The following is a 26,493-nucleotide window of genomic DNA, read 5'->3' as shown; positions in this document are numbered from 1 at the left end:
TTACATTACAAAATGAGGGTGGACAACCCTGTGACTCTATCATAATTTCATGCTCCGCGCCCACAATTCGCGGATATTTTATAAAAGGATTCAATCAAAACTTGGGCTTTAAGACTCAAAACATGCCTTGGGGGGGATTCCATGCCCAACAGGCACCCAACACAAACATCGTGACTCACCCTCGAGTCACTCTGTCGGTGCGGAGATCTTTGCGTGGAGTCCTTCCAACTCTGCTTGAATTGCGGCAAGGTCGGCAGCGCACTGAGCTGTTGCCTGCTAGATCTACTGCATGCGTTATTCTGAGATCGTGGTGTCAGAAGTGCTTCTTTGCATCTATGCATGTATCCCCTGCATGTGTGCGAGCTTGCCTTCAATTTCTGTTGTGATAGTGAAGGCCTCGTCGATCCAAGGCTAAACGTGCACCTTGAGGACTACTTCCTTATGTCGTGCCACGTCCACCTATTCTTTCAACGCTTTGGCCTGTTTCATACACACGAGCCTCTGAGTGAGGGCCACCATCTGCACAGTGCCTTTGACACTTTCATACTCCTATTGGAGTTCTCAAGCCTCTGTCTCTAAGCATTGGATGTTGGGGTCCTCTTGCAGGTTGGTGAGGACCTCAAATGATTCTTCCAACATGCTGGTGCAGTCTCACACTGCACTGCTAATCTCATCCAGTCATGTTGTAATAGTGCTAGCGCGCCGTTCTCTAACTTCTAGAGAGGTGGAAGGTCATGCCTTTAACCGTAGCTCGATGATCTGGGGTTTAGCTCTAGCTGAACCTTTTTCATTGCCTCCTGCAGCTCATGCACCCCTACTGCTAACTTGTGGATCCACACCTCTGCTGGTGTGTCTGTTGGGATGGCCAGCTCTGGGACTCTTTGACAAGATTCCTCTATTACCTGTTCCAGCTATCAATTCTATGACACCACTTCGTCACGCTACAAGCTCAACTGTTCCATATTGATTTTCTGCTCACTGAGGACTTGTAGTGCACGGCTCTCCCTAGCTCGCATTTCGACAGTTATCCCATCCTACAAAACGTATAAGGTCTCCCACAAGAGTGCAGCCATGTTGATGCCGAGACCCTTCAGCACGCTAACTGTAGGCCTATCAGCCTCATTTGTTGTCACTAGTGCCCTTTCTGGCAGCACTATGGTATTCGTCACCCGAGCGCACAACATTTGTTCTGCTGCCGTTGTTCCGACTACGAGGCTGGTTGAAAGGGTACCAGCCTGAGGAGGGTGCACCTGCAACTGCGCTCTGAGGGCCCCCAACACAATATGATTCTCCTGCATGAAATTTTGGAGGGCTTTTGAGGTGACATCGTGCACTGTCTCACCGATGTCGTGCAGGTCACCCTCAATTAGGATGATCAAGTCAATAGAAAATTTCGATGCCTTGACCTTCTTGCACGGCCCTGTCCGCTCGGTTGAGTGTTGGCGCTTCAACTGTGTTGACACAGTTTGTGGGTCCACGCCTACTTCTTCTTCCTTTGCTTCCTACCCCTACGAAGGCGATGTTTGGCCCTCATGTGCCTTCGCGGTTTCCTCCTGTGTTGTTGTGGCCTTTTCCTGTACAACTGTTGTCTGTGCAGCGTCCCGCACTTCTGCTACCACTGCCTCCTTCCTTCTTTTTTCTGCCAATTGTGTGATGCACAGTTTGGCTTCTTCTTTCTTCCTTTGTGCCAATTCTCTATCTCCGCGATGTCTGGGGTGCGCCACTCCGTTGGCCATGTCTCCAAGATGTTAAAGATGACATCGTCTGTGGCTACAAAGGGAAGCCTCCTCCATTTTTTGGCCAGGTCCTTGCGCACTCTGATGTATATACTATGGATGTCCGCTTTGAATTCAACAAAACTCTGTAGGCTGTTATAGACAGTGGGTGACAACCGCAACTTACGGTTGATCCCCATTCTGAGGTTCATCTCCATGAACACCCAAAATATTTTACTGTCGCGAATCCTATTGTCATCCTTTGTGGCCCAGAGTGAAGTGTACTTCGCGGCCTCTGACAGATCCCTATCAATTATGGGGAATTCACTATCTTTCGGCAATTCCCATGCCACGAGCACTATGGATAGCAGAAGCCATGCATAGTGGAACATTTTTCCCTATTCCTGAGCTTCGCAGCAATTTTCAAAAAATTCCTTGCAGAGGAACTTGAACCAGTTAAACTGGACCCCCTCTGCGCACTATTCAGCAAGTGCTACCACTAGCATGGTACCTCATCCCCACGGCACTTTCGCATAACCTTACTGGCCAGTATTTGGGGTGCCGCTCTCACTGCTTTATCATTGATGCTAGACATGGCATAGCCCCTTTTCTTCTTCGTCGACTTGTACTTCATCTTCATGGCCTCCGCGATGGCCAAGTCACTGCTCTTCCCTTTCGAGATGTCTGTGGGGTCCTCCCCTTTGCATGGAAGCATGGAAATGTGGTGAGTCAAGTCTATCGTGATGGGGATGGGCTCCTCCAGCCACAAACACCCATCATGCACCAAGCAGAGCAGCTGCCTGATGACGAAAATCGTTATTGGGGCACGGTAGAAATGCGGCACCCATAGCAGGTTAAGTAGGCCTGCCTTTTCCACTATGTGCAACCACTTTCGCAGCTCTAATTTTGTAACCACCACCGCAGTGTTCTGCTTGGGTTTCATGAGGTGTGAGGTCTCAAGGTGAGGGAACTTCTTGTGGTCAGCGAGGTCCCAATCTTCAAATTTTAAGCTCAGCACCTGTCCCAGGTACATGACCTCCAAATTAATTTTGTCTGGGAGGAGTGGGGTCTAGAGTGAGCTCTTCGTCTCATCAAGGTCCTTAGGCACTTTGTGCTTCCCTTTCCATGGGGGGACATAGGCGAGCAGCTTTGTTGAGGGGTGCGCAAGCTCAATTTTCTCCTCCATGCCTTCATCCTCATCCTCTTCGATAATTAGGTCCTCCAGGTCTTCTTCTTCTTCATCGATCTCTATGGTGACGGCTTTCCCCTTGTCCTCCATTGACATCTGGGTGTGCAGTGAGTTCTGCGGGGACACACGTACGGGAACCATCGCTTGTTTGTCTTTCTTGGGTCTTGGCATGCGCAGTGATTTCAGGATTTCTGCCACAATCTTGGCCTCTTCCAGAGCATCCCCCACAGTCATGGCCTGCGCGACCTCTTCAACAGTCATTTATGTTATCTCCATAACTTCCTCAACTGTTTCCATCATGTCCGTCCAGAAATCTAGCACTCGCGAACTCAGGGGCTCAATCAACACCCAGGACCAAACAAACAGGGCTCTGCACAATAGCTCAATTCACAAATGACCAAGTGTTGTTTGTTGGGTAGCCCCTTGTAATTTATAGTGCTTTTTGAATTTGAATTCAACCGTTCCCCCCAAATCTAGTTGATTAATGTTCCCTTGGCGGCAGATTTTCCCAAATATTACCCATAAATCGCGTCTTAAGTGCTTGTAGCCTGCTCCATTTGGTCTCAAGTCGACCATCCCATCATGAATAGTGACTTCAATGGTCACTTTCTGGCCAACCAGCGTTGCAACACAACCCCTCGTGCACAGTCGCAGACCTTGTGAATCTTTGCTTCTACGCGCAGCTCTCGGGGAGAATAGTTTATAGACTCGTGCTTCCTTTCAACTGCCTGGAGTGCTAAGACTGTACTTCCCTCGGCTAGTCAGGTGGTCGCACCACCTGTGTAAAGTTTCATCCTGTCATCCATCACATTTCCTGGAAAATACCCACCTTTTATTGTTACGGGTGGCATTGCGTGCTTGATCATCTGCAATGCGCTACCCTAGTCGATTTGCTTAGTAATGTGCGGTCCAAGCCAAGGCATCAAATTGATCAAGTCGCAGTGATAGGCCTCAAACCTGTCATCATGATCATGTGCATCCTGCCTTATCACCCTGGTATTTTTACCAAGAAAATATTCCTTTATCTCGTCCTCTAGCTTCTTGACTTCCACATCCACCAGAGTGCTTTTCTTCCTTAATCATACCCTTTCTTCTTCAAGTTCTTGGAGCCTAGAATTTCCTAGTTGGATTTCTTCTTCCAAGGTTCTGCGAACCATTGTATCTACCGGTGCTATCATGCACGGTCTAAGCTTTCCATGTACTATAGGGCTTACAGCGTTTGCTTTATACTCCAGCCTTGGTGGTGCCTACGCAGTCAGGTTCTTGTACTTGGTCCTATAAGACCATAGAACTGTTGGTACACACAGGTCCCAGTTACTCCGATTTGCATTGTGGACCTTGTTCAACGCTTTGTGTACTTTGTTAAAGGCTTCTGCGTGGATATTCGTCTATGCACTTGGTCTTTCCATACTTCGTGGTCCCAACTGGAGGGGTCGTTCATGCCATTGCCCTATCCACACTTGCTTACTGATTGTGTCTCCTACCGCAAGGACTGTGTGCATTCATACAGGTTTCACACCATATGCATGTATTCTCCTAGATAGGTCGGTGCACGAGCCATTTCATTCGACAATATTGTTTGTTAATTGCATCGGAGGCTTCCCAAACCACATGCGCATCATCCTTCTGCATTCGTGCAAGTCCTCAAAACTTCTTTGGTGTGTATCCCACCATCTTGCGAGCATAGCGCGTAGTACCCATTTTAGAGCATCGAAGTGTTGCTTCTCCAACACTTCTCTTTTAGATATGTTTAGGAAGTCATCCACCTCGCTTAACCCGTCATGCATAGGCAGACCTCTTACCTCTATTGCTATGCAACGCAGTGACCTTGTCATCATGTTACAGTTGAGTGTGGTTACCTCGTGTAACTGGTTCTGCCATCGTTCTATCTCGTGCAGGAGCTTTCGTGATCCCATGAGATTCGACCATCCGTGGTTGGATTTACCTAGTCTTTCTCCCCGTAGTTATCTTGTAGATGCAATCCATATCGTCGTCGCTGTTGTAGTTATGCACTAGCTCCATGTAGCGCGATCCTTCTGCAGGGTCTAAAGGTACCACTACACGCAGAGACATTTTCTCAAAGATCATCTTGCGCTTCTTCAGATTTATCACTCCATTCATGTCAGTGGCCCAATCTATTCCCAATAGCGCGGGGTAGGGATTGTTGTCATTAACAATCTCTATCACTTGGAAATGTGCTTCTGTGCTTTCTCCTTCGATATCTACTGTGATTCCTTGAAATCTCCCCATAGGTAGGATCTTTTGCTAGTTCATCATTAGCAGTTGGATAGGAGACCATTGCAACACAGGCCTACCCATGCACTCCAATTTCTACTTTGGCAGGACGTTCACATCCGATCCTAGATCCAGAATCACTTGGTCCATCTCATATTCCCCAATTTGCATGGTCAATCTCATCGCCCTTCCTGTTCGCGTCGTGTGCTTCACGAGCTTCCGGACTACACACGGTTCTCCTGGCACGGTCCCAGTGCATCTAGTTATTAATTCTTGTAGCCCCTTTACAGCCTTGTTATCGCGCAGCAGCTTCATGCATGTCTCCAACAATGTAGTGAGCATCGATGAGTCCATTCCAACTCCAATTTGTCTTTACTTCCTACAGTGGAGGCATTCGCAAAGCTCCTCTTAGCTTCCATGAAGGTCTCCTTAGCGCACTCCAATTCAAATTTTGGTTCCTTCGTTGGAGCCTTACAAACCCAGGTACTTTCTTCAAGTTGCTTGCCTTTGTCATCCCCTATTGTAATTCCACTCTAGAGCACGATATTTACATTAGGGTATTCCTCGCGCGGCTCAGACCTCATCATTTTCAGGTTCTAAGTCGGGGGAGGTTGGAGTGCTCCTTTATCATGCAACCTCGCTATCAATGTGGGACAATCCTCTGTCTCATGATCAAACAACGTACAATACAAGCATGATGGTCACATTGGATTCGTACAATCATGGGCATAATGTCCTGGCCCTCCGCAATTGTAACATATTAGTTGTTCGCGACCTCTTCCTAGTCCCCTTCCACCTCGACCTCGACCGCACCCCTAGAATCCGGTGCACACCATTCCTGCAGTTTGATTGAGGGGTCGTGTTTCAGCTTGAACTTTGTAGGTAGGAATATGATCCATCATTAGCTCATAACTTCTACAGGTGCGCTCATCATGTCCCACTAACCTACAGAAATTACAGAACAATTGTTGTGAATTCTGCATATACTTTTGTAATACATGGCAGTTATCTGTAGCATGCTTTCCTCATATCTGACAAATCGCGCACCGTAGTGCAGGCGCTGCGCTTGGTCCTGCTTGTGCCTCCGGTATTAGTGGCATTGGCCCTCCTCCCGCAAGGTAGTTCGCTAACACCAGGCAGTGGTCCTTGTCATGCCCCTAGCCCTTGCATTTTATGCACCATACCTCATCACGCATCTCTGGGCGGGTTGTCCTGTCTTGTTTCAAATGCATCTCAAGGCACATGTTTTTCAACTGCGCGTGAATCTTCTAAACTCCTAGGTTGGGATCTTACATCGGGTTCTCTGTAATCTCATCGCGACCTCCAAGGCCTTAGCCTAAGTGGTTAGCCTTTGTTGCGACAACGCATTCCGTAGATGCGGCGTTAACGATGCTATAAACCATTCGCGGTGTTGCCCATTTGTTAATGTCATGTTTGCTTCGTGAATTGTGCACTTCAATTTTTTATCCAAGTCCCATGGGGTCTCGCCTGGTAGCATTGTGATTTCCTTGAATCCAATGATCGATTGTGCCTCTAACTTTGGCCTGCTAAATTCTTTGTTTAGCGTAGCTTGGATATCCGCGATCCCCGCATTCGGATTGTCATTGGAATGCTTAATGTACCAGTTCAGTGCGTGATCCTGCAGAGCGCTGACCAACGTTTCCTTCTTTATATTGTCATACGTGACTCCCTGTGCTTCCCATACAACTTTTATCACGAACCAAAACTGGTCTGGATCTTCATTCCCTACTCCCTTAAACACTAGTAGCTTTATCGTGCTTTCCATACTGCTTCGCGGCAATGGCGGAGGTGGTATGGGCGAAGACGGGGGCGAAGATGGTGAAATTGATGGTGGTGTGGGTAAGGGTGGTATGCACAGAATTCTCTGCCTCATCAGCTTGATTGCACTTCTTGGCGAGACCTTCACGAGCTCTTACTCGCCCCCTTGCGGAGGTGAAATTAAGGGGCTAGTTTCTAGTTCTGTGCTACCTTCATTTCTGTAGATTCTCCCACTTTGTGTAGCCCCAAACATCAATTTATTTGCATAACCTATTTTTCACACTGTAGCATTTTAATCCAAGTGTTCAAAGATTTAACGTACTTACCTCGCGGTCTTTTGAGGAAGCGTCGTTCTGCCTCATTATAACTGACTGAAGTATCTACCGCAAATTTGGTGATGAATCCTCCTATGATTCAATTGAGCCAGTGATCGACAGCGTGCATGATCTTATCTTCAGATGCTTCTAGGTTATGCACCAATTATGGAGTCCACACAATAGGTTTGTTGACTTTACACCTTCCTTGGCTATCTGCTAGCTTCGCGATCCATTCATACAACTTGGTGGGGAAGGATGCAAAGAAAATTTCATGGATCTTTGTATATAAATAGCAGTCTAACAACTCTTCCTTTGATAATCGTAGATTCCTGTTTTCCTGCGCTGCGAACTCGTGAATCTTCCTGTCCAACCAATCTCCAATTCCTTTCTTTGTCGGATTCCAGCAATATGACATGAGACATCTTTATGCAAATCCTGGTCTTGGAAAAAAAACCATTTTTTGGCTTGTTGGGGCCTGACCCAGGTTCAGAGTTAATTTCCAAACAAATCCCGATACTACTGGCCCTTTCGGCAACAGTCTGCGGAGCGCGAACTAAGGTCTCACCCGAAGTAGTATGGGAGGGTGCTAGAACTAGGTTTCCGCACCCTTGAGACATCTGAGAGGTTCAACTGGTCCCATTGTTTTCCCTAGGCGCAGATTGCTTCGCGCACTTCCTTATTCCTCACGCCCTGATACACTGCCTTCATGCAGCCCTAACCAGGGATTGTGGAGCTTTCGTGCTGCTAGAGCGATGCTTTGTGCTATTTACTCGAGATCTTACTTATCTTCCTGTACTAGTTAATTATCTTCGCGTACTTGGATGTCTTATGTTATATTTTTTTATACAAAGCATTCATATGAGTTCACACAACAAATAAACAGTATATTTGCTAATTATACCCAATCATACATTAAAATAGGAAAAGATACATAGAAATGTGGTAAACTTCTGTTTATTGATTCTTCCAGCGGTTACAAACTCGACCTGCCCTGCACACTCAGCTATAAGGGTCTGCGCACTCAGTTGCGGACTACTAAGCCTCTGTGCACTTAGCTACAGAGCCTTCTCCTACTCTATGACCCAAAGACACACGTTACCATTCGACTCAATCACTTAGACTTATCCTCCTTTTTCCTATTCCATCCTAGCTATTAGTTATCTTATACACTTAGAGCCTCGCTCTATTTATACAATCCCATGGTCTGTGGACCTGTTAGCTCTGCTATGCAGCACTAACTTTCTAATGCCAGAAAGAGGTCTGGTCTGTTTGGTTGTGTCCAAAAGGGGGCTTACATTGGTCACTTTTCCCTTTTTCCTCACCCCTCTCACCTTTAATCTTCCTCATTTCCTAAACGAACCTTCTAAATCCGACAAAATTCCCTTTGGCCTCAGCCCTAAGCGCAAAGCTAAACTAACCATAAAACCTTATCCATATGCCTTGTGCGCTCGTAACCCATCGCATCGCATCCCCGCCGTTGATCAACCCTTGCCAATCCAACGGCTCACATCGCACCCGATAAAGGCGTCCCGCTCTACCACTCTTCGCTGTTAGATCATCTCCACCAGATCTGACGGCCTTCGCACATATCACGAAAGCAACTAGATCGAGCGATAGCACGTGATGAGAGCAGTTTTTCTCTCTTATCCGCTGCTACGTGTCGTTCATTGAGTGGAATCGCTCGGCCCCAGGAAATTACCACTTAGTGCCCGAAAGTTGTACGATGAAAACCATTATTGCCTAAGCAAACCATCCCCACCCGTTAGTGCCCGCGCAACTCCATCGCTCGATGACCGTTCGATCTGTTTGTTGCAGATCTAATGGCCCTAATGCACCCCGCTCCCACCTCAGCCAATAGACTTCGCCGAGCCATCTCCGCCATTCATCTTCCCGATTTGATGGTCATCTCTCTCGTTTGTCCTAATTGTCCACTTACCCATGCATCCTACGTCCTATGACCATTCTGTTGCCTGAAGAAGGAGATGACCAGCTCTGTCGGACTGGTTACAGTAAGATCCCCAACAACCACATTAAACAGAAAATATGGCCAAAGGGAGAAAAGGACATAGCACGGCTCTGTAACAGAATTTATCAGTCATGGACTTCACTGCTGCGAGCATTCCAACCGCCTAAAGGACAGCACAGCAGTTGTGCAGATCAGATTTACACAGTAAAGCAAGCAACCTCGTTCAGAGACTCCATCAGGCAACTAAATGCAGTTGGTGGTCAATTAAGACCCCTCCATACCTAAACGGCCAGGTGCCATTGTAATGTAAACTTATAAATACCCAAAAGAAAGATGTAATCAAGGTTGGCATTTGATGTAAAGTTCAACTTTTGGAGACTGTAGACACTTTGTAACTTGCAGCATCTCATCTTCATTTTCAACAAATACAAGCTTCTTTTGCTGTTAGCTGCTCACTGTCCATTTTCCTATGTTTTAAGCATGTACCTGATATGATGTGTTCTTGATCTCTTGATGCTTAGCACTACATAACTGTCATCTTATCTCTATGTTGGAATATTGAATGCATCACTGAATAGGTTGCTCAAGTTTCTTTCTATCTAATGCAGGAGAGTTATCATCCTATCTTTGCATTAATAGAATAGATTTGCAAGTTTTTGCACTATGTGCAGCCGGCCATCACATGGTCTTGTGCATTTGCTGGTGTGGTTAGTATTCTCCATATTCACCTAATATCTAAACTATGAGCATTGGTGGTCTAAAGCCTTGTAGTCTGAGGGTGTTCATGCATGTCTAGGGTGAAACAGAGTAGAACTGGTTATCTGGCTTGAACCAAACCATCATTCCTTCCATTAAACCTTGTAACAATAGTTGAATTTATATGTTACCAAGAATCTCCGAGCTACAACCTAGGAGAGTTTCTTGGAATCCTTACATAGTTCGTGCCATTTTCGGGCAGAGGAGATTGAAGCTCAGCTTCCCTGGGAGATGACAAAGATCCTACTTTGATGATAAACAAAGTCTGGACACATTTCTAGTTGTAATCGTCTATCTGGCAACTCTACTAGAGGACCAACCTTTTGGCGACTCCACATCACAATTCTGGCTCAGTTTGTGAGGCACACTCGGAGAAATCCTCAGAAATCACTAGCTGACCCAGTGCCCGACCATGAAAAGATTATCAAGTAGAGAAAGACATCACAAAAGGGAGCATCAGGATCAGGTAAACCTAAACAATCTTATGCATCTCTGCAAGAAAGGCTTGTAACCGAATACATACATAGTGAGAATATAGCCTCTAGTACTAGCAGTGAAGAGAAATTTTTAGAGATTCATAAAGCTCCCTATCCTTTAGGTCCTCCTTTGGATTTCAGCAAAAAGGGAACCTCCCCTCCTATCCATCATAGTCCTATAACCTTGTCAGTCATTTCTCAACTCCCTACCTTTCGGACTACCAGCACTCTTCAATCCACCACAGTCATGGAAGGCCCACAAGCACCCACGAAAATGGAAAGAATCATAGCTGCTAGGTATGGACCCCTGGTCCTACCTATTCCTTTGAATGCCATGCCTGCAGGAGAATATCAGAAATACATGCCTAAGTTCACTGGGACAGAGGGAGTAACAGTTGAAGAGCACCTGGAGTCTTTTTATAGCTATGTTGATAACCTAGATATCAGTGAAGATGATGTGTGGATGAGAGTATTTGTCCAAAGCCTTGATGGAGAGGCTAGAAAGTGGTTTAGAGAGCTGACCCCTAGGTCTATAGCAGACATTGAAGCATTAGATGATGTGTTTTTAAAGCATTGGGGGGATAAGAAAGATTTTCTCTATTATCATACTGAGTTTGGTAACCTAAAAAGGTAAAATTGGGAGTCATTGTATGATTTCAATAAAAGATTCAATCGTATGTATAGCAAGATACCAGCTGAAGTAAAGCCTACCCCCACCTCTGCCAAACTCACCTATGCCAATGCCTTTGATTCTGATTTCTGCCTACTATTAAGAGAAAAGAGATGTGCTTCTCTAGCTGAGATGCAAGATGCAGCCTTGGAGGTGGAATCCAATATCATGGCTACAGAGAAACTCAAAGGACATGCTGATAGGAGGCAGAGAGGTGAGTCTTCCTCTTCTTCTTCATCTTCAGATCCCAAAATGGATAGAATGCCTAAAATGATAGATTCCTTGGCTGCTGAAATCTCCAAGCTGAAGGTTGAGTAGAGTTCTGGGAAATCAAGGCCTCCTAATACATTTGCTCCTAGAAATCCAAATCCATATAGAAGAGCAAATGAATAATTGCAGATCATTCAGAGGGGCAAAGAGGCCAGTGAAGAAAAAAGGGTTAAGACTCCTTTCCAGAATGTAGTCATGGAGGAGGAGCAGTTTGATGAAGAGGATGAGATTCATTGCATGGAAGACAAGGGCAGTGCTGCCTTTTTGACATTAGTTGCCTACGAGGAGTCATTACTCAGGGACCAGACCAGTCAAGAGTGGGACAGAGAAGTTGTTCTGTAGACTGAAGATCAGCAGAGATATAACTTGAGATCAAGAGCGAGTAATGTCAAAGAGAGTCCTGCCCAAAGAGTTGTAGTCCCCTAAGAGCAACAGATTAGCAAGCAGAAGTGGCCAGCAGTTAATCCCGTCACCCTCAAAGCACCAGCTCAAGAGGTAAGAGGCCCTGACAAGTCCCCTTCCCCTTTTAGTTTTGAATCCGAAGTCCAGAGATTAAAAATATCTGTGCCTTTGACCGAACTTGTAAAGAGTGAGGTCTTTAAGAAGCCCATCCTTGATGCCCTTGAGCTGAAAGCCACACGAGCCTCCAATGACTATGTGAATTTGCAAGATGACAAACCTGCAGTTTTGCTTATCCCAATGACTAAGCCTGTTGATTAAAATTCCCCATCATTCTATGTCTCCCTGGCCATTCATGACAAAATCCTTCACAATTTTCTGTTGGATACAGGAGCTAGTCATAATCTAATGCCCAAAGCTATTATGGACGAGCTAGGCCTTGATATTACCAGACCTTATCATGACTTTTTCTCCCTTGATTCGAGGAAGGTGAAATGTCTAGGGCTAATCAAAGACTTAACCATCACCCTAACTCAGCTGCCCATGAAAAGCATGATGATGGATATTGTGGTAGCAGATGTCCCCCCTAAGTTTGGTATGCTACTTTCCAGAGGGTGGATTAAGAGGTTGGGTGGGACATTGCAAAATGACTTGTCTTATGCCACAGTCCTAGTTTTTGGAGGAAAAAGCAGAAGACTGTACAGGGAAGCCCAGCTGGCCTATATCATCAGTGATGAGAAGAATGCCACTAATCATCCCATTTACGTTGTGGACACCAATTTTGGAGCATGTGTTCTCCAAATTGAAGAATCCCATAGGTCCTTGATGCAACTCAAGAAACAGTAGGCCAGGCCATGGAAAAGGAAGGGACACATGCTTGGGATATGTTCTTCGATGGAGCCTATTCAAGGGAAATTGCAGGAGTAGGAGTGGTGCTGGTGTCTCCAAAACAAGAAAGCACACATCTGTCTTTTAAGCTGACTTTTCAGGTCACCAACAATATAGCAGAGTATGAGGCTCTGATATTGGGCTTAAACGCTGCCAAAGACATGGGAATCAGAGACATAAAGGTGTTTGGAGATGCTGATCTCATCATTCAACAAGTGAACAAAACGTTCCAAGCAAGGCACCCAAGGCTGAAAGCGTACAGAGATGAGGTATGGAGACTCAAAGACTCTTTTGATAACTTTTGTATCTCATATATTCCTAGAGTAAAAAATTAGCTTGCTGATTCCCTTGTTGTGTCTACTAGCATGTTCATCCCTCCCATGCCCCCTAGATTGGCTTATGAAGTCCAAGTAAAATATAGACCATCCTTGCCTGATAATTTCCATCATTGGAAAGTCTTTGAGGATAATGATGAAGTAAATAGGTTTCTACAAGTCATTGATGAATTCTTTGAAATGCAAATTAATCAAGAGAATGAAACCTTGGAGGAATCTCCCCAGCCCAGCTAAGGAACAGAATTGGCCAAGATAACATTGTACAGTTTCCTAGTAATCATATACCTAAAGGGCTAGTGCCTCTAGAGAAGTTGTTGAATCATAACGATGTGCCTCATAATATTGCCCAAAAAGAAAATCAGTCTATAGTCCATAGGCATAACATAGGGAGTCCAGATCATCCAAGGTATATAAATCTGTCCACCCATTTGTCTGTCGCCCAAAGTTCTGAGTACTGCACCTTAATGAAGCAATTTGCTGATGTCTTTGCCTGGGAACACAGTGACCTTAAAACTTATGACAAAAATATCATCCAGCATAAGATCCCCTTGAAGAAAGACACCATTCCTTTCAAACAGACCCATAAATCCTTTGCTCCTCCCTCTGATTGAAAAAGAAATCAAGAAGTTGTTGGCTGCCAAAATCATAGCTCCCCTGAGATATTTGAAGTGGGTAGCCAATTTGGTAGTGGTGAGGAAGAAAAGTGGAGAAATCAGGCTGTGTGTTGATTTCAGGAACCTGAACAAATGTTCCAAAAAGGACAACTATCCCCTGCCAAAGATGGAACATTTGCTACAGAAAGTCTTAGGAGCTAAAGTTATGTCTTTCCTAGATGGATTTTTAGGGTATAACCAAGTTGTTGTACACCAAGATGACCAAGAAAAGACTACCTTCAACACTCCTTGGGGCACTTTTATGTACTCCAAGATGCCTTTTGGGCTGATGAATGCTGGGGCTACCTTTCAGAGAGCCATGGATATAGCATTTATAGGAGAGAAGGATAAGTTTGTCCTTGTCTACCTGGATGATATAACATTATACTCCATCAGCTATCAGGATCATTTGCAGCATTTGAAGAAAGTCTTTCTGAAGTGCAGGAGGTTTTGGATATTAGTGAACCCTAAGAAGTCACAATTTGCTTTAGAAGAGGGCAAGCTTCTAGGACACATTGTTTCTGCTGCAAGTGTCAAGACTGACCTAGAGAGAGTGAAAGAAATACAGACCTTGTCTGTTCCAAGATCAAAAAAGGACATCCAATCCTTTCTGGGAAAAATAAAGTTTGTAAGGAGGTTTATTCCTAATTGTGCAGAATTGGTAAAACACATCACCTCCATGCTAAAAAAGGGATCAAAGATCAAATGGACTAATGCGGTGAGAAGATCTTTGAAGCCATCAAAAGAGCTATTATGGAAGCTCCCACTTTGATCAACCCAGACTATAGCAAGGAGTTCCATATCTTCTCCTTTGCTTCCTGTGATACCCTTGAAGCAGTCTTATTGCAGAAAGATGATGAAGACTCAGAGCATCCAGTTGCATTTTTCAGCAAAATCTTAGGGGATGTTGAACTAAGGTATGATATTATTGAAAAACAAGCTTATGCTCTTATCAAATCTTTAAAAGCTTTTCGAATCTACATTCTGCACTCCAAGGTAATTGCCTATGTGCCCTCTACTTAAGTAAAGGATGTCCTAACGTAGCCAAATATTGATGGAAGAAGGGAAAAATGGATTGCAAATTTTATTGAATTCAACATAGAATTGAAGCCCACCAAGATTATTAAGGGTTAGGGCCTCGCTAAGTTGATGGCTGAAGAAAATTGCAGGATGTTGGACATGAATTGGATAAGCACAAATTCAGATGACAGATGGACAGGGGGAGAAACAGTTGAATGAGGGTAGAACCAGTATTTGGTTGAAAGCCTGGCCTCTTGTGAATGATATGATAAAATAGCTCACTTTCTATTGAAACTAGAGGTTCCTCCTGGTCTTAGCTTGAGCCAAGCCAGGACCGCCAAGCTAAAAGCAGCCAAGTATTGTATTCATGAAAGCTTGCTTTATTTGAGGGACCCATTGTTATAGACATATTTGGGCACTTCAACCCCAATCTTATATGTCAATAAACTAGGGCTCATCAACCCCTAAAAGAGTTGTTTAATACCCTAAAAGAACATGGTCAACTGATTACATCATTCCCCAAAAGTTCCACCTGAAAAAACATCCAAAAATGGCCTAAAATGAACCATACTGACTGCTAGTCTGGCCAGGTGCAATGCATACTGAATGATACACTACTCAGGTGTGATGCATACTATTTGGGCCTTCTATAGGGTGTGATGGGTGAGGATGGACAAATGTCCAAGATAGTTTGCTAGGTGGTTGCTCATGGAATCTTCTAGAAACCTCTCCTATGACACTTGCCTCTCTGAATTCACCTAGGGATGAGTAAGAGATCCAAGAAATCTCCAAGTGGAACCAATTGTAACAAGTGGAATGACACTAATCAAAACCGCAGAGATGACTCACACCCTTGCACATATCTATAAATGGATCCCTCATCTAAGAGATCCAAAGGCTGTAATATTGTGAATTGCAAGGAAGTACTGATAGTTTGTATTTGAGGAAAGAGCATTGTATTGTTGGTGTGATCTTGCTATTTCATGAGGTGAAGAGGGATTGATGCTAGGAGGATGATGCTGGATTAGACAACTAGGTTGTAATTCTCCCTTCTATTTAATAAATTTCTTCGAGTTCTTTTCCATATGATTGTGCAATTGTGAATGTTATCATTTGTGAATGCTATTGTATGTTCATTATATATCTGATTCTGTAATGTTTATGATATAATAGATCAATATGCTTTGATGGTTCTTTGCTACTGTGTTTCTACAGGTACTCTTCAAGTGGGATAAGTACAGGGAGGAGTTGCAAGCTTTGTCAAGGGGGAGAGAGATCAAGCAAGGGATTAAGCGGAAGTTCCAGTTTGGTTCTATTGTCTTTCTCTTATCTATTATACATAGAAGAAATCGTGAATTGCTTTAAACTGTTGTTTCTAGGGTAGATACCAAACCTAGAGGGATAGTCGTTCGAAAAGACACTAGTTTTCCCAGAAACAAAATGGCGACTGCACTGGGGATTGAATAGATGTTTGTTTGTTGTTGTTGTTTGTTTTATAAGCTATAGACAGAGCCTAAATTCAGCCAGTAGCCTTCGAACTGCTCTTGCTCTGCAATTGCATAGTAGATGAATGTTGCTTTAGTCAATCTCTAGTTTAGTTTATGAATTAAACATTTGACTTACAAACATTCTAGATGCCATTTTGGTAGCTCAGTAACCTCTCAAGACATTCCTCTATACTTTTCTCTTTATTGTTCATCATAGCTCAGCTTAACTCACTGAAAATAGATGCACATTTGAGCCAAAACCCACATCAGTTGCGCTCCCTGACCCATCCCACTATCTATCACTATAACCCAGTATGCATCGCACCTCCCGAGTGTATAAAGTGTGATGCATCCCTGTTTCTATGAAGCCCAGGTTTGATGACTGACTGAACCTATTTCCATTCTAGAAATTGGGGTTGTTTGTCCTTGTTTTTAGTTTTGTTTAGTTGTTTTTCGCTGCTTATGAACAGTGCCTTATTACTGAAGCCTACTTGCATCACATAGATCAGCCACCATTAGATTAGGATTAGTAAATGTTTTTATGTATGTGTTCATCATTTATAATCCTTTGTCGAAAAGTTGCTTAAATCGATCTGTTGCTTTGGTACAAAAAGTGTCATAACTGTCGTTTTGTGTCGAAAAGAGAAGTGTCATGGATTCTTCCTTCCCTAGATAGTCGATTGAACTTTTTGTCATGTATTTGGTTTGATTTGTTTTTATTCGAAGTGTCGAGAGCAATTTTATTCAAAATTGAAAAGTGTCGTTTAGTCTTCCTTTCTCTTTTGAAGAAGAAATTGTCAAAAATGTCATTTTGAAAGAAATATTTCAGATCGTTGTTGCATTTACTTTTCCTTTTTGGCATTTTTCACATTAAGGGGAATGAAAACAAATACATGCATTTGCATTTGCATTTAGTTTGTGTGTGAAAATTTCTTTAGGAAAATGCACTAGTGTGTGCTCTTTGCTCTTCGTTTGAAAGAATTGTAATCTTCTTTCCCTAGTAGCTAATATTTTCATTGCTCAAAATAAACAAAGATTGTTTATCATTGTAGATTGCATTTTAGGAATTTCAAAATCATCATCACGCGGTGAACCATTGAAAGGCAAACTTTAAACAAGATCATCTTTAAAATAAATTTCAATGAACTTAACAATGCTTTGGAACTTAAGGCAACACATCTAGAGGTCTAGGCTAGAGACGTGTTCCGGTGTCGTAAAAACTAGTAACTATCATTGTCATTGAAGGTTGGGTGATTCCTCCTCATTGATACGACAAGTGCTAGCATGAACTTGTACTCCCCGTACCACCGTGTATATATTGTGAGACCACAATAAGCTTATATCCTTTATCCATAGGAAGCTGAGTCTGCCGCCTTATTGATCGCAATGCACTAAACACAGCATTCGGGAAGATTGACTGTCGTACATAAGTCCTTGGTAATTTCTCTTTAATTTATCACCAAGGTGTATTTTTCAGTTTTGCGATTGGTTTGGTAATCCCTCTATCTAGATTTTCCAGAGTATTCACTTTCATTCCTTTTCGACTCTTTAAAAGAAAAGGTCCATCTGAGCACTTGTCACTTCAGGCTCATTAAAAATCGAAGGGGACTAGAGTCATCTTTAGCTTTTTCTCGACTCTTAAAAACTGAAAAAGCAAAGTTGTGTCAAAGCATCATTAAAATTAATTGAATTCAGAATAACATTATTTTCCCCTTAATTTTGAGTTGATCAAGTAATCCGCAATCGTGGAAGAAAGTCAATCAAAACCTTGTTGTTCGCGGAGACTAGCGAGTCAATTGTCTTTGGCTCCAGAAAGGAAGCCATTCCAGGCAAAATGGTCTCGTTTAACTGAGTCCAATTCATCTGGTTTATTTGAAACTTTTGTTTCAATATCGTCAAAGACTACAGTTACTCCGATCATTTCTGGTACATCTGCCTTTAGAGAAGAAGTTCTGCAGTTACAAGAGGACATCAGAACTTATCCTAGTGTAACGGTAGACACTTCTATACATGAAACAACTCCGTCTAGAGTTGATCCAGAACCCATCTCAGTTCAAACCGAGGCTACATTTGAACCAGTAGTTGTTCAAGAACCTCCCTTTGAGATTGAAGTTCACTTATCTGAACATCTGGAAGTTGAATTTCAGAATTCAGAAGGTGTCACCCCTCCAATATCTGTCACTGCAGAAGCTATACCTTCTTCAGCTCTAGAGATCTTTTACAGACTTGACATTTTACCTCTTCCACCTGGTCTTATTGCTATAGAGGAGATAGTAAAGGATCCTCCATCCAGTACCCCATTACATTTTGGAACTGGGATTCATTTATATCCTTCTACTCCTGAGTTTGGTTCTTTTAATCATCCTTCATCGCAAGTTCCTGTCGAATCGCTAGGAAATCTTTTGGATAGACTAAACATGTCTAAGCAACCATCAACATCTAGGACTGTGTCATCTGATACAGCTACGGCAAAACTTCCTGCTGCCATCCCTACAACGTTTGCTGGTATACCATCTATTCCAGCTAGTTACCAATCACTAGCAGGAGTCCACTTAGAGGCTACTTCAGCAACATGGTCTGCTCCTATTTATTCATCTGAAGTCCCATCTGGTATTTCTTATGTTGAAACTCAGCAAATTGATCCTACATTCCAGTATCAATTTGGGCAGACCAGTCTTCAAAGACCGATATATCCTTTGAACACTGGACTGCTGCCATATAGAAGGCAGTATGCTTTTTCATTATTCCCTCCTGGGGAACAACCATATGAGAGTTTACAACAAAATTCAGGTCAAATTGGAATTACATCCAGTGGTTGGGTACCAATACTGCCACAGTAACCAAGGGTTGTATATCCAATACAACCGATCTAACCTGTGTCGAATATTCCCACTACACTTGCTATTGTGACTGTGTTGCAAGTACAAGCACTACCTATTGTGTCTCCACCTCAAGTCTCTCAGGTCACAATACAACAACTTCTTGTCTCTACGGCTCAATCGCAACCTCAGATTAGTGCTTCCTTACCTAGAACAACTCAGGCTCAAACGAGTATTATTACTCCGCATCTTGGTCAATCTTCAAGTATTGGGCAACAGCAAATGGTCCAACAACCATGGCTGGTACAATACCAACAACCGCAATTCCAACAAACCCAACCTCAGTTTGGGCTTGGTCAATATCAAACCTACCGAGGATCTGAGCAACAAGGCTTTGTAGGTAATGGACAGCCGCATTTTCAAAATGATTATCATCAACCACACTATACTGGTTATGTCCAACAACCTTATCAAAGTTACCAACATCAGATACATTATGCTAGTATGCAAAGACCTATTGCTCAGTTGATTCCTTCTTATCCTAGGTATGCTTCACCTAACCTGAATCAACAGTTTCCTTTTGTAGCTTTGAATCAGGAAAGTGTTCCCTCTGCGGACAGAGGCAACCCCTCTAGCCCTAGAGTGGGTCTAGTCACAAACAAGGACAAATCAACAACAATTCTCCTTAAATAGTTCAAGTTAGAGGCCTACCTCAACCGATGGTCGATGAAGTTCCGTTGCGCTGCTCCAGCTTCCGCTTCCTTCTCCTAATGAGTAATCAACCTGAAACAAAGCAAGGAAATACAACAAAGCACATAACTGGATACAACAAAGAACTATTTACCCATAAAGTCAAGAAATCATGAGCTATCTAGTACATTGCATACGAGACATAGGAAAACATCATTGATTGTATTAAATATGAAATAGAGTAAGCTTACAACCCAGGTCTTGACATCACAAGCCTTCTCAGGAGGGTCCAACTAGCATGTTCCTCAAGCATTCACCCTTGAAGATGGATCTCCCAATACAAGTCTCTCTCACTCACAAGTTTCACACAAGATCAAAAGCACTTCACAACCTTCCTCAAGCTCTCAAACAATCCCACACTTGTCACACCAGCTACCTATCAAGCTCACAACACTATCAGCAACACTCCAAAGACTAAGAATTCCAAACTAGCAGCTCATAGCAATGGTGAAAGCTTAAATAGGAGAAGGAGTCTCCATGAATGGTGGGAAGATGAGCTTATCTCCAAGGAAGGTAGCACAAATGACGGAACAGCCATGCCAGAGAAGGGAGGGCGACATAAACAAGGCCAACAACCAGGTCTGGAGTCATCTGGAAGGCCAGCTGTTAGAACAAACTCGCCCAAACTAGATCATCGCGGGTACATAACTGTTATGTCGCGCTGACATCGCTACTATATAACAGAGAAGGTCATGTCATCGTGGGAAAATAAAAGCAACAGTCGTGCTGGCTCATGAAATTCGACCATCACGGGAATCACGTGTACTTCCGCGATGGCAGCGCGTATGGTCTATTTTGGAGCGCTCATCAGCGCATTTATTTGGAAAACAGTCGCGATGATGCAGAAACTTTGGCAAAGTGGGTCATTTGGCAACATCAGAGAGCATGAGCATGAATGACTTTGGACTCATGGCACAATAGGAAGACTGGGATGAAGACAGTGACAAATTATTGTGTAACAAATGCCCCCTAAAGTTTGAAGCTCGAGAGAGTGGGAGGGGTGAAATGCTTTACGAAACTGACTGAACTGGAACACCATCTGGAAGAACCTGCACGCAAGTACAACTGATATCTCTGATAATGAATTACATGTAGTCTAGGCATGGGCGCAGCCATCCAAAAGACATACAAAATAGGTCTGTGGTATGGACACAGCCACCCAGCTAATGAGACCATGATGATAATAAAGGTATGGTCGCAGCCATCCATGAAGACTCAGGTATGGTCGCAGCCATCCATCAATGAGTCATGTAATCATAAAACCAATCCACGCAGCCCGAACATGTGTAAGCTGAGTTCAGGGTCTTGAACCCATCCGATCATAGTACAAATCCTAACATGCGAATAGAGGTGCTGAGGTCGAGCATGATAGAATATTGCTTGATTACCGGTCAATGATGAAAACTGTTAACAAGCGCGAGAGAAACCACCAATAATGCTAATGGCTCTCAAGGTACTGTCCAGCACAATCCACGAAGTGTGAAAAAGGAGCTGAAGTCGAACACTCGTGGAATCACCTAATCGATGACCAATGATGAAAGTTGACTGTCAGGTGCGAAGAACTTGCCATTGAGGCATGCAAGCTCTAAGGCACCAAAGGGGATCTCTAGGTCAATCTCCTAGATAATGAGCTGATGTCGATAGGAGACGACCCGTCGCAGGAAGGCCATAATGTTTCCCCCATCAACGACACGAGATAAGGAACAAGTGGTAGATGGCGGAGCAGAGTACCAGAGGAGAAGGTGAGGGTGTAAACTGCAGAGGGATTATACTCTTGAACATATCGGCGACACGACTCTGGAAGGGGGTGTGGCAGCATTCAGGCACTGATGGATCAGAGGCATGAAGGAGACGGCATGAATCGCATGAAATGAGGCTAGAATGATAACCCAAACCCGCGGAAGGCAAAATGACGATGTATGGACATCCCAACCCGACAAAAAGCAAAAGTGTCGATGTTCAAGAGCGACTAGCTGCCATAGACAATCAATGATAAACCTGTTGTTGAATCCAACCTAGTAATAGTTTAACAAGCCCTAGGAAGGAGAAGCTCGAGTCTCGTCATGGTGACGAGTCCAATGCCGTCAGGGTTTAACGAGTCCGACATAGGTGAAACTCGGAGTCTTTTTCATGTTTAGAGAGTTTGAAAAAGACACGGAAAAGAAAACTCCAGGGGGGTCCTTTTTCGTAGAGTTGTGTCTCTCGAGCCCGAAAAAGTATAAAACAATACTCGAAAGAACCGCCCGACCATTATGATCGAGGAGTACTTTTCGTAAGTAGTAACTTCGACCCAAAAAAGTAAAAAAGTGGTCAGAAGCACGTCGTTTCGTAACCAATAACGAGTCTGAAACGACAAAAACCCGACGATCTTTTTATGTTTAAACGGTCGAAAAAAGAGCTTAAAGGCGACCGCCTCTCGTTTCTTTTAACGAGTCAAGAGGGAAACTCGGCCATCTTTTCATGTTTCAAGTCGGAAAAGAGCTTAAAGATGACTTTTCAGGATCAAGTGCATATAAAATTGTCGTAATTCCATCATCTGAGATCCTGCACAAAGAACACTGCACACGTAAACCCGTTCAAGATAATATGAACAATGCGTATAAGGACATAGTTAAAAACCATATTTTGACCATACATATAGCAAAAACCATGAGAAAAACCAACATTTATGAAATGTAATATTTAATTTCACAAAATTACCATAAATAGGGAGGTTAAACCATAATTTTTACCATTGTTACCATTCAGCCATTGTTGAGCAATTTAGAGCATTGAAGTTGGTGAACGAAATTCAGCCCCGTACGTGCATCATTCGTCCTGAAACCAGTTCCAGGTAGACACACATTGCCCTGCGCTCTGATTTAATGTCTTTTTTGCTGCATTTGATGGTGGGATGTGTTCATTTGGGCGGATTTTCAATTCACATTCCGCTCTCGGTCATCGCGGGTTTCGCCATCGGGTCCGCGATGACCGATAAAAATTTACACAGACCACGCCCGGATCATCGCGGAAAAGTGATGTACTTCCGCGATGACCCGGGAAAAATAACAAAGGCGGCCATTATCATCGCGTCTGTTTTAAAAACAGACGCGATGATGCCGCACGACAATTTTTTTAATAAAATTCACGTTTAAACCTTTGCAAACAAGGCGCTAATGGAATTTTTCGTCATGCAGGGTTATAATGGCGTTCGTCTGGCAAGAACGCGCGCATGATAACAATGATATAGAGGCTTTTGCCGATGCCGGGTGCCGAAACGCATTGCGGGGATGTGGATTACTCAAATTTTTCCTAACTCCACGCTTACGGGCACAACCTGACCTGCTGGAGCTACTGATCAGGGCCTGGAATCCCACAGATGGGAAATTTGTCATCCGAGGTCGGGATATCGAGTTCGATTCTACAGACATCTATTTTTTGATCAGGCTGTCTCGTCGAGGTGAGATGCCCATTCTGGAGGGGCAGCGACCCGGGGGTGATACCTTAGATATGCTGATGGCTCAAGTGTGCCCACAAGCACGCAAGTCAAGGAGTGGAAAGGTGGCAATCCCAACGGTGGAGGACATATTCCTTCGTGCTATGCTTTTCATGGTGACACAGGCAGTGGGCTCCCAAGCCCAACATGAGGCTTCGAAGACGCATCTCCGACTGGCCCTTGAATGTCTAAATCCCACCATGTTTAACTGGGCAGGGGCGGTAACGGCAAGCATGAAGAGGCAACTGACCAACTGTCGTCGAGGAGAGACGAAACAGTTTGGTTATGGATTGATCTTACTCCTGCTCATGCTGGAGCAGGTGCCGGCACTGCAGTTGCAAGACATAGCTTTGGACACACCCAGGCCACGCGAGACGAGGGCCACGCGATGGGCTGACGTCATGCCACAAGGAGGTGGTGGCTGACCAGTGGTGTGGGGGACATTTTTCCGAGAGTGGTTGGAGCGACAGACGATCTTCGTGGAGGATTGGCCGTATGCCGGCATGGACTTCCGCGGAGATCCTGACATGCAGCTGCCTTCTGGAGAGCAGTGGGATGACAGTGGTAAGACACTTGATCACATTTTTTGATGATTTTTTTTTATTTTTATGATGTTTTTTATTTTTTCATGTACATGTCCTAATGACGAACGCTATGGTATGCAGATGTAGGACCAGTGAGACCCCTTGGACTGGCTCCAAAGGCACGGAGGGACGCGCAGGGCGTTGGAGCTCTAGCCCTGGCTCCTCTGAAGATAACACGATGGAGACGGTGATCCAGAACCTTGAGGGCCTGCTAGCAGGGATTCCAGATTATATGGGGATCGAGGAGGTCCCCAGAGCGTCCCAGGTCCAACCAGTAGGACTGGAACCCAGGATGCACCGCCTGTTGAGGCGAGTGGCACGAGCGGCTGTGCACTATAGGGAGCACAACCCGTCGCAGTAGACACCTAGGTTTTTATTTCCTGCTGGTGATTTTTTGAGAGACACGTGTCTCAGATGTACAGAGAATGCAGACTCTATTTAGACATGTACACTTATTTTTGAGCGCCTTGGTGCGCCACACGATATATATATACATACATATTCCTATGGTCTATTATTGTTCTTTATATGCTTTCTTGTATGATGTTTTGATTATATGTTACGCAAATGTCTGTCTAATACATGATTAGCCAATGCATCAGATAACGTGTTCAATCGTCGTGGAATATGCTGATATGTAATGAAATCAAAATTCCTCTCTAACAATTTAACACATAAATACAACCTTAAAATGTGATGGTCTCTGACGGAATATCGCCCATTGAGCTGGTGGACGACAAGTTGAGAGTCCAGGTTCACAACCAATGTACGAATATCGAGATTAATCGCCTCGGCCAGTAATTCAATCACAGCACTATATTCAGCGACATTGTTTGTGGTACAACCTAAACACACACCTTGAAGATCTATCAACTCACCGTGAGGATTGTAGATCACCCACGCCGCAGAAGACAAGTTGCGGGTGCTGCGGCAGGCACCATCAGCGAAACCAACGTAAGGTGCACCAGACATCTGCACAAGAAGAAAAAAACACAATAAGCGGCAATCACGCCTTCACACCAAGCCAAAAACATGAAAACACACACACACAGCACACCTGCTAAAACACATGTATGTACAAACCGAAGTGCATGGAATTTACGCATAGTACTTTTTCAAGTACAGCCCGTTTCGGGGCTTATCAAGAGGATTCCCTTCGTAGTCAATTAGCTCATATGCCCCTTTCTGTAAAACTCTCTTCACAATATAAGGCCCTAGCCACATGGGCTCGAGTTTGCCTGCCCCCAGCTTATCATTCGCTTGATAATATAGCAGGACTAAATCTCTCTCAACAAAATAACGAGTATGGACAGTATGATCGAAGTGAGTTTTCACTCTCTTCTTCTGTGCTTCGATAGCTAGAGAGGCTAGCCGACGGGTCTCGTCCAGTTGTTCTAGGTAAAGAAGGCGTTCTTCTACCGGAGTAGTGTTGGGAAGTAACTCGACGGCCAACTTCAACGAAGGGATCTCGCACTCGATGGGAAGGGTAGCCTCCAGTCCGTAAACTAATTGAAATGGAGTGAAACCGATGGCATCCCTCATAGAGGTTCGGTAGGCCCACAAGGCGGGGAACAACATCAAGTGCCAATTAGACTTATGCATGCCAACGGTATGTTGAAGCATCGTAACCAGAACCTTGTTGACAGCTTCAACTTGGTCATTGGCCTGAGGATAGTATGGAGTCGAACTATCATGCCGTAAGCCTAGTAGGGTTGTTAGTTCGGTCATAATGTGATTACGGAAATGCTTCCCGTGATCCATGACGATGGCCTGAGGGACTCTGAACCGTGAAATAACATAGTTGAACAAAAATTGCGCTGTTGTGTGACCGTCTTCAGTTAATGTGGGCATCGCCTCAGCCCATTTGGTGAAGTAATCGACGGCAACGATAATATACCCATGCCACCCGGCCGAGCGAGGGTTACAGGTCGTATAATCAATGCCTCATTTTGCAAAAGGGTCGAGCGAGGGTTACAGGTCATATAATCAATGCCCCATTTTGCAAAAGGGCCGACGATGATAACAGGGTGCAATGGAGCGGGAGGTGCACGCATCTTCCATTGGTATATCTGGCACTCGTGACAGGAGTGGACGGCAAGAATGCAATTCTTAAAGATGGAGGGCCAGAAATAACCGGCGCGGAGGATTTTTTGAGCAGTAGCATATCCGGACATGTGACCACCACAGGCGCCAGAATGGAAATCATTCAAAACTCGCTCAGCTTCCTCGAAAGTTAGACATTGGCGGAGAATGGAGTGAGCGCCAAGACGGTATAGGGTGTCCCCAATGATATGGTAGGGCTGAGACTGATGACGGATCCGTCGCCAAGCATCCTTGAACACAGCGAGACGAAAGGAGGACGTCTGCAGATATACAATGATATCCCCGTACCAGGGATCGAGGGTGCTAATTAGGAACAGAGTTTCATCTGGGATATGGTCCTCTGACCGAGAGGGTGCGGTAGGAGATGGCAAAGAGCAAAGTAACTCAGCAAAGACAAGGGATTTCTTAGACTTGGCAGTGGTGAATTCCAAGTCAAACTCTTGGAGGATGACGATCCACTTCGAGTACTTCCCCCCAGCAACTGACGTGACAAAATGTACGTCATCGGGTTGCAATCAGAAATCACGGTCGTAGTACGCAACAAGATATAATGGCGGAAACGTTGGATGGCACAAACAGCGGCCAATGCCAACTTCTCGACGTAAGC

This window comes from Pinus tabuliformis, chromosome 5_1 (genome assembly GCF_031772625.1).
Source record: "Pinus tabuliformis cultivar Carrire ecotype Pingquan chromosome 5_1, CPIR1, whole genome shotgun sequence".
Lineage (NCBI taxonomy): Eukaryota > Viridiplantae > Streptophyta > Pinopsida > Pinales > Pinaceae > Pinus > Pinus tabuliformis.
Note: the sequence above shows the minus strand (reverse complement) of the source record.